Source organism: Canis lupus, chromosome 3, assembly GCF_048164855.1.
Source record: "Canis lupus baileyi chromosome 3, mCanLup2.hap1, whole genome shotgun sequence".
NCBI classification, from domain to species: Eukaryota; Metazoa; Chordata; class Mammalia; order Carnivora; family Canidae; genus Canis; species Canis lupus.
In genome coordinates, this window is record NC_132840.1 from 38,524,279 (window position 1) to 38,541,468 (window position 17,190).

At 43.1% G+C, this 17,190-nt stretch overlaps 1 protein-coding gene and 1 long non-coding RNA gene across 18 annotated transcripts in view; one reads left to right on the top strand and one right to left on the bottom strand.

Moving 5' to 3' along the window:
- The window catches only part of FGGY (FGGY carbohydrate kinase domain containing), a 413,650-nt gene that overhangs the window by 58,209 nt on the left and 338,251 nt on the right, over positions 1–17,190 (top strand). The gene's annotated exons all lie outside the window — the stretch shown is intronic.
- On the bottom strand, positions 304–5,857 carry LOC140630396 (uncharacterized). Its single transcript, XR_012028170.1, has 3 exons — positions 5,566–5,857; positions 3,048–3,168; positions 304–442 (listed from the first exon to the last, which is right to left on the bottom strand). It is a non-coding gene; the product is annotated as an uncharacterized lncRNA (long non-coding RNA).

The window sequence follows — 17,190 nt, forward strand, 5'->3', positions numbered from 1 at the left end:
GTTGTCAGAGACAATCATAGAAAATATCTAGTACAATAGTACAAAACATATTTTCAGAGTCATTCATTTATGTGAATCATCCACATCCTATGTGTAATGCCTATACCAGAAGGCAGCTGGCTTTGAACTTTGAAGCAGATTTACCTAATACCTTCTACTGTTTCCCTTGAAATTCACTGTTGCCTCCAGCTTCAGCATTATTTTATTTCACAAAGATTATTTTATTTAATCTTCACACCCGTCTTGTGGGGTAGATACGATCTCTTTTTGTGGATAAGGAAACTGAAACTCAGAAACCTTAAATGACTCACAGTCTTATACCATGTGAACAAACCTACGTTGGGAGCCATACTGCAGCTCTGTCCCCCATCCCCATCTTGTGGGATCTCTGTAATCCACTGTTAGGGTCCAAAAGTGGTCTTTGCCTTCAAGAGATTATAGCCTGATGGGAAAAGAAAGATACAGCTCTCCTGAGCAATTGGATCAAAATAAGGAAACAGATGAAGATGGTAGCTAAAGTATATACAGTACTAATTACATATCTAGCTCTTTTTCAAGCATTTTATCCATGTTAAATTCCTCTAATCCTCACGTCCACACTATGAAGTAATATCAGATGATAAAACAGGCTCAGAGATGTTAAGCAACTTGCCCGAGGTCACTCAGCTAATAAATAGCAAAACTGGGATTGGAACCTTGGTATTTCAGATCTAGAATCTGGGCTTATCACCATTTCTCCCTATCGCCTCTTCAAGTGTTTTGCTCTGCAGAGTTTGGATAAATTTGTTCAGGGAATAGATTTAGTGATAACTTCAGGAGGATCTGAGGCCAGGAACAGTAGATTGTGGGTTCCTTTTTTTTTTTTTTCCCTTTAGGAAATATTATTTATTGTCTCCTATGTGATAGGCGCTGTGTTCAGCATTGGAGATTCCAAAGTAAGCAAGACAGGAGAGGGCCCTGGTTAGGCTTCTGAGAACTTAGATTCTAGTATAGAGAAGCAGAATATAGACAAAGAGACAAATATATATAAGCAAAGTGATTATATTTTCCGGAAAATTCTAAAGGAAAAACACAGATGAACAGATTTGGCATGGCTGGCGTGTTCTCTCTTGGGAGAGTTTGACCTGAATGATGATCATTTCAGGAAGAGAGGGCAGCAAGTTCTTGAGGGGAGGGAAGTACCTGTGATATCAGCATGGGAGGTCAGCAGGGCTAGGGGTGGGGGAGTATGAGCAAGGCAGAGAGTAGTAGGAGGTGGGTTGGAGCAGTGGGTAGGGGTCAGCTCTTGCATAGCCTGAGGCCATGGGCAGGAATTTGCATTTTATTCTAAGAGTAGGGAGAAAGGGTCAGTAGATTTTTTTTTTTAAGATTTTATTTATTTATTCATGAGTGCCAGAGAGAGAGAGAGAGAGAGAGAGAGAGAGAGAGATTGAGAGAGAGGGGCAGGCAGAGACACAGGCAGAGGGAGAAGCAGGCTCCATGTAGGGAGCCCGACGTGGGACTCAATCCCGGGTCTCCAGGATCACGCCCTGGGCTGACAGCGGCGCTACACCGCAGAGCCACCCGGGCTGCCTGAGTCAGTGGATTTTAATCATAAGTGTGACATGATCCCTTTTATGACTTAGAAATCACTCTGGCATAGTACGAGGTAGGTAATAAATATTTGTATAACAGCAACAAAGTTGGCATTATAATATTAAAAGGAACAATTACAAAACTGTAGTCTTATTAATACATTTGTTTTAAGAAATTATCAGTATAGAGGGGTGCCTGGGTGGCTCAATCAGTAAAGTGTTTGCCTTCAGCTCAGATCATGATCCCAGGGTCCTGGGATGGATCCCCGAGTCGAATCAGTCTCCCCACTCAGTGGGGAGTCTGCTTCTCTCTCTCCCTCTACCACTCCTCCTGCTCGTGTGCATGCTCACTCACTTCCTCTCTCAGATAAATCTTATAAATAAAATCCAGCCTGCCTCCAGCTCCTGGGCTCTATCCATTGGTCCTCACTGCCCATTCTCAAAGAACATTTGTTTCTTGCAACATGCCAGGGCTGCTGGCTGGCCATCCACAGGCTAAATCTGGTACCCAGATGGGTTCTGTTTGACCTACCCTGTGCTTCAAAACAAAACAAAACAAAACAAAACAAAACAAAAACACTTTTTAAAAAATTTGAATTAGTTTTCAACATTTAAAAACTAAGAAATTTCACATAAAAGTCCGGATTTTCTGCTTCTTTCGAAAAAATAACAAAAGGATTTGGCAGTGGGGGGCGCACATTCCCATGTGGAAAGAATTGGCCAGTGCTGAGTAGGGGCTGCCCCCTTTAGAAGGGGCAAGTGTCCTTCATTTCACAGCTATCCCCACCCAGCTTGCTCTGCTCATTTCCTTTTCCAGCACTACCCTCTAGGCATTTGGATTGGAGACCCAAGCTGTGGGAATTTGTTCAAGGAATCCATCATTACTTTTCCTATAACAAAATGCTTAGAGATGTGGAAAGATTTTCCAGATGGTGAACTTCTCGGTCTGTGGCTCTAGGAATGCTGTACCCATAGTCTCTCACACCTCTGAGTCTTTGCTCAGGTTTTTTCTTTGGCTGGCAAACTTAAAATTTCGTCCTTCACTTGGGAAAACAGACGAATTCTTTAAGGCTTTAGGAAGCCGTCCTTGACTTTCTCCATCAGGTGTTGATCAGGCTCCTGCCCTTTGTCCCCCATGGTATCCCCACTTACCTCTGCCTGGGAATTTATTACACCACACTGTGCCTCACTTATCTCTATGTCCCTAATGTCTAAGACACTGCTAGCATCTGATGCTGATCACTCCGTAGATATTTTAACGGATGGATGGATGAACAGATGAATGAATTTACCAAATCATTTATCATATCATTTTTGTTTGTGTATATCTGGCCAATAGTTCCATTCTACAGTAGAGATCCACTGCAGACCAAATGTAAGTTCATTTTAACTCTTCCACATTGTGGAAAAGGAAGTTTGGAGTATTACCACTCCTTTCCACCCCAGAGCCACCCCTTGGCTGGAGTCTATTACCTTGAGTCACAGCTTGTTTTGTGTGTGAAGTGATGGCCCCAGATTGACACAGTAACTCCTCTGGGCCTCTCTTCTGTGTCTCTGTGTCTTGAGCATAACCTTTGAAGCTGCTTCCTTTTCCCTGTAAGAGAAAACAAGATGTATATAATGAATCAGACAGCTTCTCTTTTAATGTTTATACCGGGGCTCTGTTCCTCCCAGCTTTTGGATCGTGGACTGTGTTGTCAGCTGTTGTTAGAGCATCTTTTGTGGATTTTCTCTCCAGGGTGGTCAGCCCATAAATCGGTCTCGTAACTAAATATACGGAGTATTGAGGCTGGTGTCCTGTCTTCATTTACCTGGACAGTGAATCCTTTCTTTCCTTAATGTCCTTGTATTTGCATATTTGATTTATGCCGAGTATGTACTGTATTCTTTTAGTTTTAAACTCCAACAAACTAATTTTAAAAATCAGATGTTCCCCACCCTCCCCAAGGACTTGCTTGGTGTGATAACTGGTAACATTTAATAAATGTCAGCCATTATTATATATATTTTGTATTTTACTTTTTGGCTTATGGCAGATTTTGATGTATATTTTCTTTATTTGATCTATGACATGGTCTTGTGGGATAAATGTTGCTACTTGCCACATTTTACAGGTGAATACACAAGCCTCAAAGAAATGAAATGATTGTCCATGAGGATTAGGATTGGGTCTTCAGTGAAGGTTCACATAGTTCTAAATCATATCTTGGTTTTTTGTGTTTGTTTTGTTTTTCCTGTTACATCATGTTCTTTTTTCTTTGGGTTGATGGATTTTTAACTTCATAAGAGCAGAGACCAAATCATTCTATCCATACCTGGCTGTTGTCTCTCCAGAGCCAAACACAGTGCTTGGCATTAAAATTGTACTCAATGAATACTTGCTAAATGAATTCATGGTGCGTGGTCAGAGCCACACTTACGATGGTAGCATTAAGGCCAAATACCTAGTATTTTTGCTGCCAATCTTCCTGACCACTGTGCTTGCATGTCAGCTACATCTAGGCATTTTTAGTGCAACCAGAGAGGCAAGAACAAGATTACTAAGATTGGCTGCCTTTATGCCTACATGGGATGATTCAGTGTCAAACAAAAATTGAACAACATTATTTTCTTACAGTAGCTAAAATGCACCTATGGGAGGGGAATGTTGTCTTTAGAAAATATACTAAAAAAGACAATGCATTTAATGTGTGTTGTGATAGAGGACCTCATTCATATAGTCAGCCTCATGGAGGTGAACTGTCACCTTGGAAATCTGGAGACTCCATGGATAGATGTTGATTGAAGTAAGGGAGGAAGCAAGTCAAAAGTCAGGGAAGATGCTAGTTGGGATTCTTTTGGAAAGATATGTCAATCTCATTTCTCTGAATATATGGCTTGGTTTCACTCCATTTTTGTTGTTATTGTTCAAAATGAGAATAACTGTTCTTTATTGTAGGGATATATTCATTTAATCAGTGAAACAAACTTCTGATAACTACTATGTAGAAGCCACTGTGCCTGGTGATGGGGAGACGAAGTGGAAGCCAAGAATGTCCTTTATCTCAAGCTGCTCCCAAGTCTAAGACCAAGTACAAGAGGCTGTGAAAGGCATTTTCCCCTAACATGTTATTATCATACTATTTAAACATACAGAAAAGTTGGGAGAATTTTGTAGTGAATACTCAGAACCATCACCTGGATTCTTGCCATTAACATTTTACTTGCTTTATCATATGTATATCCCTCTATCTCCCCTTCTATCCATCCCTCAATCCTCCTTAAGTTTTTGCAGTAAGTTGAGATATTGTTACACTTACAAAAGCAGTTTGAAACTTAAAGACCCTTTACCTTATTGAGATACTTACTAAATTCTATTTAAGATACTGACCCTGTTTGACTGCTATATATAAACATCATCAACACTTGCACTAGAATTTATTAAATATCTACCATGTGCTTTTAAGTTTGCTGCTGGACTTAATACTTATGAAAGTCCCGTGAGGTAAATTTTATCAATTACTTTGCAGATAAAGAAGATGAGGCTAGAGGAAGTGAAGTAGATTACCACTTACTGACAGTTGGCATCTGGCAAGGTTGGAATGAAAACCTGGGTTTTCTAACTCCAGAAAACGGATTTAAAAAGAAGTTGCAGAAGTTATCTGATCAAATTCCACCCTTTATCAGGCATGGTCCCCCTGTCTATTCTATAGATGAAACACTTGTGTAGAGAGAGCAAGTTCTCATTGTTAAAGTTGCAAATCCCAAATAACAAATTTGGCTGGCTGAAATTTTGAAGATAAATATGAATTCTAGAATAAAAACTAATCTCAGTCATCTTAAGTTAGACTCAACCTACACAAATTCCAACCCATTCTGCTTTGTCCCTGCTCTATCTAGCAAGTTAGTTACCTCTTAAAGAGCTGGCCTCTTCCTCCCCTTTATATCCACCTTAAGTGTTTATAGTACAGAAAAAAAAAATTAGTAAATGATTTAACTAGTAGTTCCTTACCTCTTCTGAACCCAGGGATCCTGGAGGCACTTCTGCAGCTAAGACCTCACTCAAGGGTTATCTTTGTGCGTCATGCCGTGGCCACTCTGTTAGTTGAATATAAAGTGAATCAGGGATCTCCTTAAAATCCCATGTCTCCTGAATCCTTCCTAGGGGTAGGGTAAAACTTGTGAGCGACCTCAGTAATAAAAAGTCTGATCTCAACTTTTTAACAGTTCCATCAATACCCATACCCACACCCTCTTAAAAAACTGCTTTAGTTTGGCTTCCAAGCTTCGTAATCTTAAGAGTCAGTGTCTTCTGGCTCAAAAATGTGAGACTAGGGAGTGTTCAGAGGGAATGAGCGAGCTGCCTGAGTAAGTGGCTCTGCCCTCCCTGGCCTCTGTCTCTCATTCGGGCTTTGCCAAAGGGTCTAAATTGTGGCACAGAGACATTTTCTCCCAGTCATGCTACGTGTAGAGAGAGTACTGGAGCTTGCCCAAGTAAAGCAAAGCAAACAATTCGGAAATAAGATCTTTTTTGCCAATTAATTATTCATAATATTTTTAGTCATGAGGATTTTATCTTCCCCAATGTAATTATTATTATGACTTCACTATCGATTAGTGAAAATTGTTGGTCATGGTCTAGCACCAGTCCATGGTCTGGTATTTGGGAGCAACTGGTCTCTGTGAACCATGGCGTTCTCCTGCAAAGCTGGCATTCTGTGGACCTAGGATAGATGAGAAGAGAGTCGGGACCCTAGTGAACCCTACAGCAGTTGTCTTGGCATGAGGCCATGTGGTCTGGCTTTGGCTGGGGGTCAGAGACAAGCCCATGGACCTGAGAAAGAGGGTGAATCATTGTGCAAGTATTTATTGAGCACCTCCCTTGTCCTGGGAAGCAGCAACAGTACGGTAGCGTATTGGCCTTGGAATTCAAGAGGCTGGGGTTTCACCCAGGCTTTTCACTTACTGGCTGCATGATCTTGGGCAATTCTCTTCACTGTGGGCCTTCGGTTCCTGTCTATAAAATGGTGTTAATGGCAGTAGTGTTTTTCTGTGTCTTAGTGGGGAGGGTGTTTGGTACATTGTAGAGTGCTGGTGGTAGAGTAATGTATTTTCCAATGATGAGTATGATCGAAGCAGTTGGTTTGGAGAAAGAAAATTAGGCCTGTTTTTCATATTCTTATCTCTAGATGCAGCTAAGAAGGCAAAGAGTGAAGGGGAAAAAATTCACATTGTTGTGAGAACAGGCAATTAAAAAAGAAAGTGTGCTTAATCCTTAAGGACAACTTGGGGCATGGATATTACTGTCCTGTTTGAACAGGTGGCAACAGGCTGAGAAGATTCACCTCATGCAGCTCATGAGTGGTCAAGCTGGGCTCTAACTCAAAATTACTCAAGCGTGTGCTCATAACAGCTCCCAGGCCAAGGATAAGGAGAGTGGAAGATTCTGGGAGAGAGTCAGTCCATCCTCAGACGCTCCAGAGCAATTTTACATGCCCTGTTATTGGTAACGTATGGGGTCTTGTCTTCAGCAACCAGCACACTCAGGATGACAGCTATGAGAATGAGTATTTTAGAAGTGGTCTAGAAAACAGTGTGTGCTGATCGGTTCCTGCCAGAACCAATCAGGGACATTCATTCATTCAGCAAATATTTATTGAAAATGTACTTCATTTAAGATGCTCTGTAAAGTGCTGGGAATATAGCAACCAACATAAAAGGCCTGTCCTCGAGCTGCTCCTATTCTAGAAGAGGGGCAGGAATGAAGTCACAGTACACTGTAGGTGGGATGGAATTCAAGTCACTGTGGAGGTAGACCCCAGTTAGAGCGGAGGAGCCAGGAGGAGGTGCTCTGTGGGCTGGGGCTGATGGTGGAGGGCAGCTAGGTAAGGCCTCAGGCAGGATGGTTTGTGAGAGACAGGCCACCTGGGCAGAATGACACTGGGAACAGTCTACGATCCAGGAGACGAGACCCCTGTGGGGCTGCGCATAACAGACGTGGGAAGGCAGTTCAGTGAATCGGTCAGAAAGCACCTTTTGAGTCCCAGCTGTGTGTTTAATGTTATTCATGACAGGAGTTCCCTTTTGCCAGTGGACAGAGCTGCTATCACCCTGCCACAGGCAGAGGAAGGCTGGGAACTGTCTTTCTTGCTTTTTCTGACTCTCTCTCATCTCAAGGGACTGAAGCTAAAGCCCAGTGCCCACATGGCTGCAGTGTCCTCCCTGGGCAGAGGAAGAATGTCCTCTTTTCAGTCCCATCAGGATCAAATGAGACAGCGACCCTGAGAATGAAGCCGTGAATTAACCCCTCACGTCCAGGAGGGTGGCACTGAACACCAGGCAGGGGCTCTTGCCACCTCTCCCATGGTGGGCGTGTGACTCAGGGGTGATGACATCAACCATGACTTCATTCGCTCAGAGGAGAGACAGTGTGCAGACTGACAGCCACCCCTGGTTTGTCTCGTCAGGGGCACTGCCACGGTCCTATTGTTGTTTTCCATACATCTTTCTCATTTTTCTGGCTTTCTCATTTTATTCACTTCTAATGTTGAAGCTGTGCATTAACTTCACCCTGTCTCCCCTTTCTCCTTGTCCATCTTTTGCCTCGTCCTTATTTTCTTCCTCTTTTGTCTTGTGCTTTCTCCTCCTGTGTCAGAAATGTATAAGGAAAGGGCGTCCTGTCTACTCCCCTCTCCTCCAGACTTTGCACAGAGTTCTAGCCGAACCTTTCTAGAACTGCATTCACAAACCACTCCCACCCGGTACTGACAATGGCTCCCATTCTCTTCTGACCTGAGTTTCTAATACATATTCAGATTTCCTCTTACTATGCTTCAGCATACATCTCTCTCAGCCTGAATATCTCAGGATTCCTTTTTCATGACCTAGGATACAGTTGACACTTCTTCCTGAACTTTCCTCAGGCAGTTGGTGCCCGCCAGACCACCCTCCACCCCATCTCTCCTGGTCTTTGCCTTCCTCCCATACTGAGGTCACACTCTACCCTCCACGTAACACTCTTCTTCTGCCACTTGCCCTCAGCCATGTCTTTCTTTTGTGACCATGCAGCATCCTTAGTTCATAACAGGTCTTGTTAAACTTGGATTATTATAGACTATTTGTACACTACTGCTGAGTGTTTCATATGCAGACTCTATTCTATTTACCCAACAAACAGCATGAGGATTGGGGCCAGTATTCACCTACTTTTCATGCATGGAGCCAGCACGGACCTGACCCACACACCAGGGCTGATAAATTGTAGCGTGGTCAATCCACATTTCATTAGAGAAAAAATTATTTCTTGCAAACTGTAGAGATACAGGTGAGTAAATTATGGTCCTTCACGTAAAGGAGCAACAGTCTAGTTGGAGAGATACATAGGCCCCATATAATTTGAGAAGAGTAAGGATTGTAGAGAAAACCAACAGGTATTGGGGATGTGCCAGGATGGGCACATTAACATCTATAAACTCCTTGAGTTGAATCCTACTAACAGTACCATGAACTAAACATTGCTGTAGCTGGAACATGAGACCCGTAGCTAGTAGGTGATTACTGGCTGGAAGTAACACAACTAACAAGGAGAAGAACCAAGGTTTGAAGCAAACTGTGTCAGTCTCTAAGGCCCCTGCTCCTTCCTGGAGATGGGAACAGGTTGTGCCACTGACATTTGAATAAGAACAGTCATTTAAGAAGTACTTACTGTGTGCCAGATGCTCTAAACACTTCACATGCATTTGCTCATTTGTCCCCTCCACAACTCTATGGTGCAGGTAGTAGTATTGTTCACTGTAATTATTATAGGATGAGGAAGTTGAAGTGAAGAGTAGTTAAGGAGGCTTCCCAAAGTCCCCCCCCCCCCCCCCCCCCCGGCTATGAAGTGTTAGAGCCAGGATATGCACCCATGCAGTCTGGCTCTGGAGAAGAGGCAGCAGCAAGTTCAGAGGTGCCTCCATGGAGAGCAGCATATTGCGTTTTTAGAACTGCCATGGCATCAGTGCTTTTGGAGAATTGGGGACTATGGGGGTGCTGATAGGTGATGGTGTTGAGAGATGAGACTAAAAAGGAAGCTGGATCCTGGTCACAAAACTCATTTAGTATTCAGTGCCTTCTACAAAGATCCTTTACAAAAGATGCAAGCAACATTCTATGGAAGGAATGTTTTCTGTGATGTTGAGCTGTTCTGCATCCACTATAAGGAAGAGATGATGAAGTTATGCTAGTTGAGTTGTGAAGGGATTTCTCCATTGTGGACCTTTTCTGTACCTAGCAGGAAATGACGGTGGACCTCTGTAACAGTGGGATATATATGCCCAAATAAGGCCCAGAGAAATGCCAAATGGAACAGTAAAGTAGACCTGCCCTTTACAGGTTGGGGATATGTACAGTTTGGGTTGAAGGAAATTTGGGGAAGAAAGAAGAGGGGACATTCATGTCAGCCAGCCTGGACCTGATGCCAGGTTGTCCTCAGGTGTCCCGGAACACAGGCCATTTGATGGAATGCTGTTCCTGCCTCAGCCCCCTCTGCCATGGTGCTTGGCAGCCATTCAACATGGGGTTGCACTGACCCAGGAGTCCAAGCCAGGAAGTGAATGAATCCATTTTCCAATTAAAATGAAACTTCTCCAAAGACCTACTCACCCCAAGAGGAGAAATTTATCTTCCTGGCAGTCTGGCTTGGCCAGAAAGTCTCTGCTCCTAAGACAGACGGTGAAAAGCCATTAGCTTGAATGAAGAAAGCAAGACTGGAACAGTTCTTATTCACAGTCTCATTCATTTATTCATTCATTCCTTATTCCTATTTCCATGAACCCCCCTTTAGCCTGTACATCTCTGCTCATTTATTTATCGATCCATTCAGCTAACATTATTCATCAATCTATATAGCATATACAATCCTAGGTCCTAAGAATAGAGTGAGTGAAGAAAAACATAGTTGTCTCCCCCCCCAGCTGCCTTAGAGTTTTTAGTCTAGTGAAGGAGACAGACCCATGAATGGGTATGATGGGAAGTTCCATGATGGAGATATTCACAAAGTCGTATGGGGGAATAGCATGGGAGCATTTTACTCAGCTTAGGGGAAACAGAGAAGACTGTGTGGAATGGGTAATACCTGAGTTGAGTACAGAATGATGAGTACGTGTTGGCCAGGTTGAAGAGGGGAGGGTATTCCAGATGTGATATGATAGGAATGTGTATAATAATGGTAAGAAAAAGTAGAATGTATGTGGATGATTCTAGGATAGTATCTCCAAGCGATCAGAAGTGAAGTTGGTGAGTAAGTCATGGATTGTATATGCCATCTTAGTGAATTTTATTTTTAACTCCAAAGGTAGTAGAAAATTTTGAAGGGTACAAAGTATACTAGATTGAAAGCTTCCTGTAGGTAGGAGCTTTGTCTTTTGTTTGCTCATTACCCTAGCACTGAGCACAGTACTTTACATGTAGAGAATACCAAATAAATAATGAATGAATGAATAAATGAGTGAGTGATTTATATACTCAAATATACATGTTACATAGACTATTCTAATTGGCTGTGTAGGTGGCAGGAATTGAAGTGGGTAAGATCTGAAAGTTAGGGGCTGTATCAGTTGGGATGAAAACAAACCACCTCAAAACTTAATGGGGTAAAAAAAAACCACAACCATTTATTTACTTCATAATTATGCAGGTTGTTGATTTGGGATGAGCTAAGATAAACGATCTTTCTGGTTTCTACTCATTCAAGAGTAGAGTAGGTGTCCTCCATACCTACTCTTGGCTTTGCAAATGTCTCTTGCATATCTGGAGCCTTTGCTGTGGTGTGGTTTGTTTCTGCTCTGTGTGCTCTCTCATCCAGCAGGCCAGCCTGAACTGCCTCACCTGGCAGCATTACATTCCAAGAAGACAAGAGCAAGGTATTTTGAAACCTCTGTTCAGAAGTAGCAAGTGGCATCTCTGCTCCATTCCATTGGTCAAAGTAAATTGTAAGGCCAGACCAAGTGAAGTCTGATGGAGAAACAGATCACCTCTCTATGGAAGAGCTACCGGGTTAGAGTGCAGAGGGCATTAATACAGGGAAAGGAAGTGGCCACTTGTAGAGTATGCCATAGGTGTGATAGCTGTGATCTTGGCAAGAGAATGTGATGAACTGCAGATAGGTTAGTGATGTAAGATGTAGTGTGATGGTTAATTTTATGTGTCCAATTGACTGGGCCTCTGAGTGCCCAGACAGCTGGGCAAACATCATTTTGAGTGGATCTGAGAGGGTGTTTCTGGATGAGGTTAACATATGAACTGGTAGACCGAGTAAAGCAGATTGCCCTCTCCACTGTGGCCTCATCCAGTCAGTTGAAGACCTGGATAGAACAAAAATGCCGAGTAAGAGAGAGCTTCTACCTGACTGCCTTGAGCTGGGGCATTGGGCTTTCTGCCTTTGGACTTGGATTGACTCTTCTTGGGTCTTGAGCTGTTGGCCTTTGGACTGGAAATTATACTATCAGTTCTCCTGGTTCTCAGGCCTTCGGACTCAGTTCTGAACTCATGGATCACCAGCCATCTACTGCAGATCTTGGAACTCCTCAGCCTCCATAATTGTGTGAGCCAATCCTTATAATAATTTTCTTCCTATGTGTAGGATTTCATATATATGAAATGGGTGAAGTGGTGGGGACCTCTTCATGAATTAACTAAGAGTTTAAATTAGATGGATGATTGCATGTAAAAAAGGAGTGAGAAGGAGAGGTAGAAGATGACCCTTTGGGTAACTGGATCAACTGAGAGAAATCAAGGCAGAGGAAAACATTTTGGGAAAAATAACAAATTCTGCCTTGCACGTGTTGAGTTACAGGTGCAGTGGAACACCAGGAGGCATGTCTCAGAGGAGAGTGTGGAATTGGAATTTGGCAAGTCATTTGACTTGTTGGATGGAAGGGTGGGAGTAATTGAGATTGCCTAGGCAGCATGTGAACAGTGAGTAGAACATTTGGGTGAGGGAGGAATTCTGGGGAGCATCCACATTTAAAGGGCAACTAAGAGAAAGGTGCTGAAGAAGTAGACAGAAAAGCAACAAGAAGGGCATGAAGGGGTGCAGGAGAATGAGGTATTAGGGAAGACCTCCTCACCTCTTCATTTGTCTAGAGCTTCTGCTTTCTTTCATGTCTGTTCCAAGACCTTACCCATTCCAAAGCTGCCTCTTCGTATTAGGACTCCTTCCTTTCCTCCCTCTCACAGACAGTACCACCCACAAGGAATTGCGTTGTCTAGGTCACCATGGCTCCCTCCTTTACTCCCGGGGCTCCTGCATTTTATTATGCTGTAGGGAGGCAGGCACCTGAACTAGCAGTGGGCTAGTCATTAGAGATCCACATTTTAGTGTATCTTTCACTGATCTAACCTTGGGACAGTGTGCTCCTTTTCCGGTTGCTAGTTTCTCAACCTGCAAGGTGAGGTTGATCACTTTTTGCCTTCCCTGCCCTGCAGAATTGTGCAGAGCAGATGAGATCATGCACGTCAAAGTGCTTTGAAACACATGGAGTTCTGTAGCAGTAATTAGGGTGAAACCTGTTGACTTATCAGGCACTCTACATCATTTCATTTATTTCTCACAACATCCTTTTGAGATAGATGTTAGTAATATGGCACTTGAGGAAGCGGGGGCTTAGAGAATTAATTTGCCTAAAGCTACACAGCTGGGAAGTGGTGAGGCCAGTAATCAAACTCAGGTCTGCCTGACTCCAGGGTTCTTAGAGCCCACATTCCACAGCCTTGTTTTCCTAATGCATGTGGTGGTATCACATTCCTGGCAAAGTCAGCTTTGCTAAATATGATCAGTTTTCATGAAAATGATAACTTTTTTTATGGTTGGGAAATCAGCTCTCGTGTGGGTTCTGAGTTTGCCTTTCTGTACAACAGTAGGGCTCTAGGGGAAGATGGTGGGGGAGGATGTATAGAAATCCTAGTTCCTAAAAATTAAATTATGAAATGGAATTATTTCATTTCACAAATAAGTTCTGTGATGGTACAGTTAAATAATTCCTTCTTTAATGGGGGCAGTCCTGTCAATTCAGATTTTTGTTTCTTGGGTTTAGTTCTCAGTACTGGCATAGATGCTTATTCGACTTGACCTCTAGGCTTCTGCTCAGATCTCTTCCCCATGAAGCCTCTTCTGGCTACTACAGCCCCAAAGCCCTTTTCCTCCTTTCAGAGAACCTTGTCTATGATTACTCATTAGAGGCAAATATATGGCCCACACCAAATATTATGATAAAGTTATGAGGCTGACTCACCAAACGTTGGTATCAGGCTCATTACATTATTGTCATACATCATCTTATTAATTACCTCTTCCTTTGTGCACATCTTTCTCCAACTCTGCTGTAATTTTCTTTTGAAAGGGCCTGTCTTTAAATTTCTTTATATAAAAAAATAAATTTCTTTATATATCCCACAACTTTTTGCATTTTTTGCATTATCTTTTTTTTTTCATGTATGAGCTGATTTTTGCCCTCTGGAAGTTTGTCGTTTTGAGGTCGATTTAGGCAGCGAGGGCCTGCAGGGATTCACTGAAAGGATGATATTTGAGTTGGATTTGAGTCAAAGGTTGAAGTTTGGTTATGGAAGAAGGTGGGGAAGTCAATCCAAGTAGAGGCACAAGCCTCCATAGAGGCATGGAAATGTGCAAGAGTATAATGCATTTGTGCAAGCAAAGGAAATGAGGTGAGTACTGGGTAGAGCATGCTAGGAGATGAGCCCAGAAGGATTCATCATTATAATGGCCAAGTTGGAGCCAAGGTGTTGAGTGTCCTGAGAGCCATGCCAAGGAGTTCAGTGATTCTAAGCCATGAGAACTGTTGGATCATTTTAAAGAAAGGAATGTAATGGTAAGTTTTCAGTTTTTAGAAAGATGCCCTTAGTACCACAAACCTCTCAGTGTATCTGACTTGAAATATGTCCGGTGTTTGGTCTTTCCTTTGTGGTTGGGAGTTTGAAACACACAGTTGTTTTATTCATCCTGGGAGGTTTCTGGCTACAGATTATGATCCACTCTATGTTTTCGGCATCATTTTTCTTTTAAGAATAACATTGAGGATTAAGTTTCCTCCTGAAACACCTTTCTTCTCTGGCATATCAGCCTATGCCCTAATTTGGAGTCTTGAATGTAGAGTGAAGATAAGGTTTTGCTTTTTCATTGGTAGTTATGGTGGAAAACAACGTCGTGAGTATTTGGGCTGTCCAGGCAGGATGGTTTACTGGGTGGGGAATTAGGGAGCTCTGTTCCCTCCCTTTTGTTTACCACACACAGCAGATAGTGTGGGCAGAACTGCTTTGCAATTAATAGCAAAATACTTGGAGGATCCTGTTTTAGCTGCTCACCCCTACCTTCTCATGCTGTTCCTAAACCCTGGTGTCTTCCGACATACACTGCAGGACTTTCCTCATGTTTCCCATTAGTTCCTTCGGCATCGAGAAGCCAGGAGATAGCTCACTGCCTCCCTGAACACCACAGAGAGAGAGGGCAAGGGAGAAAGTTACATCTTTCGGCCCCAACGCTGGCAGGGCGGCTGCTGCCTGGCTCTGAATCTTGGATATACTGCTCTATCTCCACCCTCTGCTGAGACCTGCAGCTGTGTGCACTTTGAGTTGTAGCCTCCTCCCAAGAAATGCTGTGGTTTTATGAAGTAATAGATGATTAAAAAAAAAAAAAAAGTAAAAAGTGGTTCTCTTTGGTTGCTTTCAAGCCTGGGAGATCGCTTAGCTCAAAGGATCGTTATTGGAATGCAGAAGCCTTTAGTGCCAAGTCATATACCCCAAATCATGACTGGTTTCTTTCTTTTTTTTTTTTTCTTGGAAAGACTAGTTTTTGTTAGTTGCTTGGTAACTGGAAGATAGGCTTAACTCATTAAACACAGAGATCTTTTAGTGTGGACTAGTTTCAGCTGTCACATGTTGAGATAGAGCTAAAGTTGGCGTGTGTTGAGGGCCTGCTCTGTGCTTTCTCCAACCCATATACCATCTGTGCATGGAAGGTGTTATTAGGTCCACAGAAGTTACGTGAGCTGCTCGGGATTGGAAGTGAAATCTCTGAAGTTTTATAATTGTCTACAGAAGTGTGTTTGGAAGGGCTTTTTTTTTTTTTTTTTTTTTTTATTCTTCTGTAAAGAATGGCAACAGCTTCCATCATGATGTTCCCCAAAGGCTAAATCCTCCATTTCTGGTGGGTCTGGGAGCCTCAGAACGGTGACTATGGCATAGCAGAAGAAAGGAACACTCACTTTAGGGCTAGAAGTCCTGTGTAACTTTGGCCTAAGCCTTGTATGGAACTGTTTCAACATTCCTGGTACAAGGCTGCTGTATTTTCGCCCACACACCTCTGAACCACCCTGAGAATCCCATGACATGAGGCATGTGGGGGCTCCCTTGTGAGCTGCGGAGGAATTAGAGGAGGGCACTCCCTGTGTCTTGATGCAGGCCCAATGGTTACAAAAATAGAATTAATTCAGTAAGATTGAGGCCCTCAGCTGAGACTGTGTGCTGGCTGTGGAGTGGGAGGGAAGGAGAGATTTTCCCACAGAACTGGATTAAAAATCCATCCATGGGGCTACATGCTCTTGGCCCATCTGGCACCTGATGACAAAGCACTTGTGAATCATGTAGCCCAACATAAGAACAGCATGGGATCCTTACAGATAGTCTGTCAGCATCTCAAAGCAAGAGATCAGGCTTTAGGAGACATCCCCTCTCATCCCTGCAAACTCTGCCCCCTTCTCTTTGCTGGCTCATCTCCAGACTGCTTTTGTAGAGAAAATAGGGCCTACTGCTGCTCTCTCTTCCTCCAAGACCATGTGTGTTCTTAAGGATACCTCGTCCTTCTAATCAGATGCTTCTAGTTTCTCATCCTATAGACGGAGTCGGACTGGGGTCTGTGGCTTTGGTAGATGAAGCTGGCTCCGTCTCAAGAAGAAATGACGTTCCCGGGCTGCCTCACGCCTTCCTACCTCAGCATGTCTCTTTTTGGCAAGAATCTTGAAGTTCTCTTTGAGACATTTGCTCCAGTCCCATTGTCCGCAGTGGCTGTCTGCGTGGCTCCAGGCTGAAAGCTCTCATTATGTGAAATCTTTTAATGACCGTATACAAGATCTAACAGAAGCAGTTGTTTTCGGAGTTGAGGAACATTGTTCAGCTTTGGCTTAAAGCACTGGTTGTTGCTGCTGTGGTTTAGTGGTTGATTTCTGGTGACTGGCTTTGGACTTCTGGAACCCGTAGAAGGAGGCTGCCTTTTCTCCTCCTCCCTAGCAACTGATCACTGAAACCACAGAGTACAGGGAAAGTGATTTCGGGTACTGCCCCGAAGGCAGAGTATAGTAGGCTGACTCACACAGTTTCAAAGGCTACCACTTTCCTGATTGTGACCTGTTAGGGTCTGAAGATGCCACTAGTTCATAGCTGTGTTAGGCACTTTTAGTTAGCTGTAAGTTTTGCTTTTGCCATTAACATGTTTGAAGACAAGCTTTGCCCTCTCTAGATGTAAACTCTCACCCCAGTGCTTAGGAATTAAATCAACAGCAACAGGAAGAATAGAAAATGGGCTTCCCACTGTCATTTACATCTGAACCCTTTTGAGATTACTTTTAATAGTTCGTAGAGTAGTGAG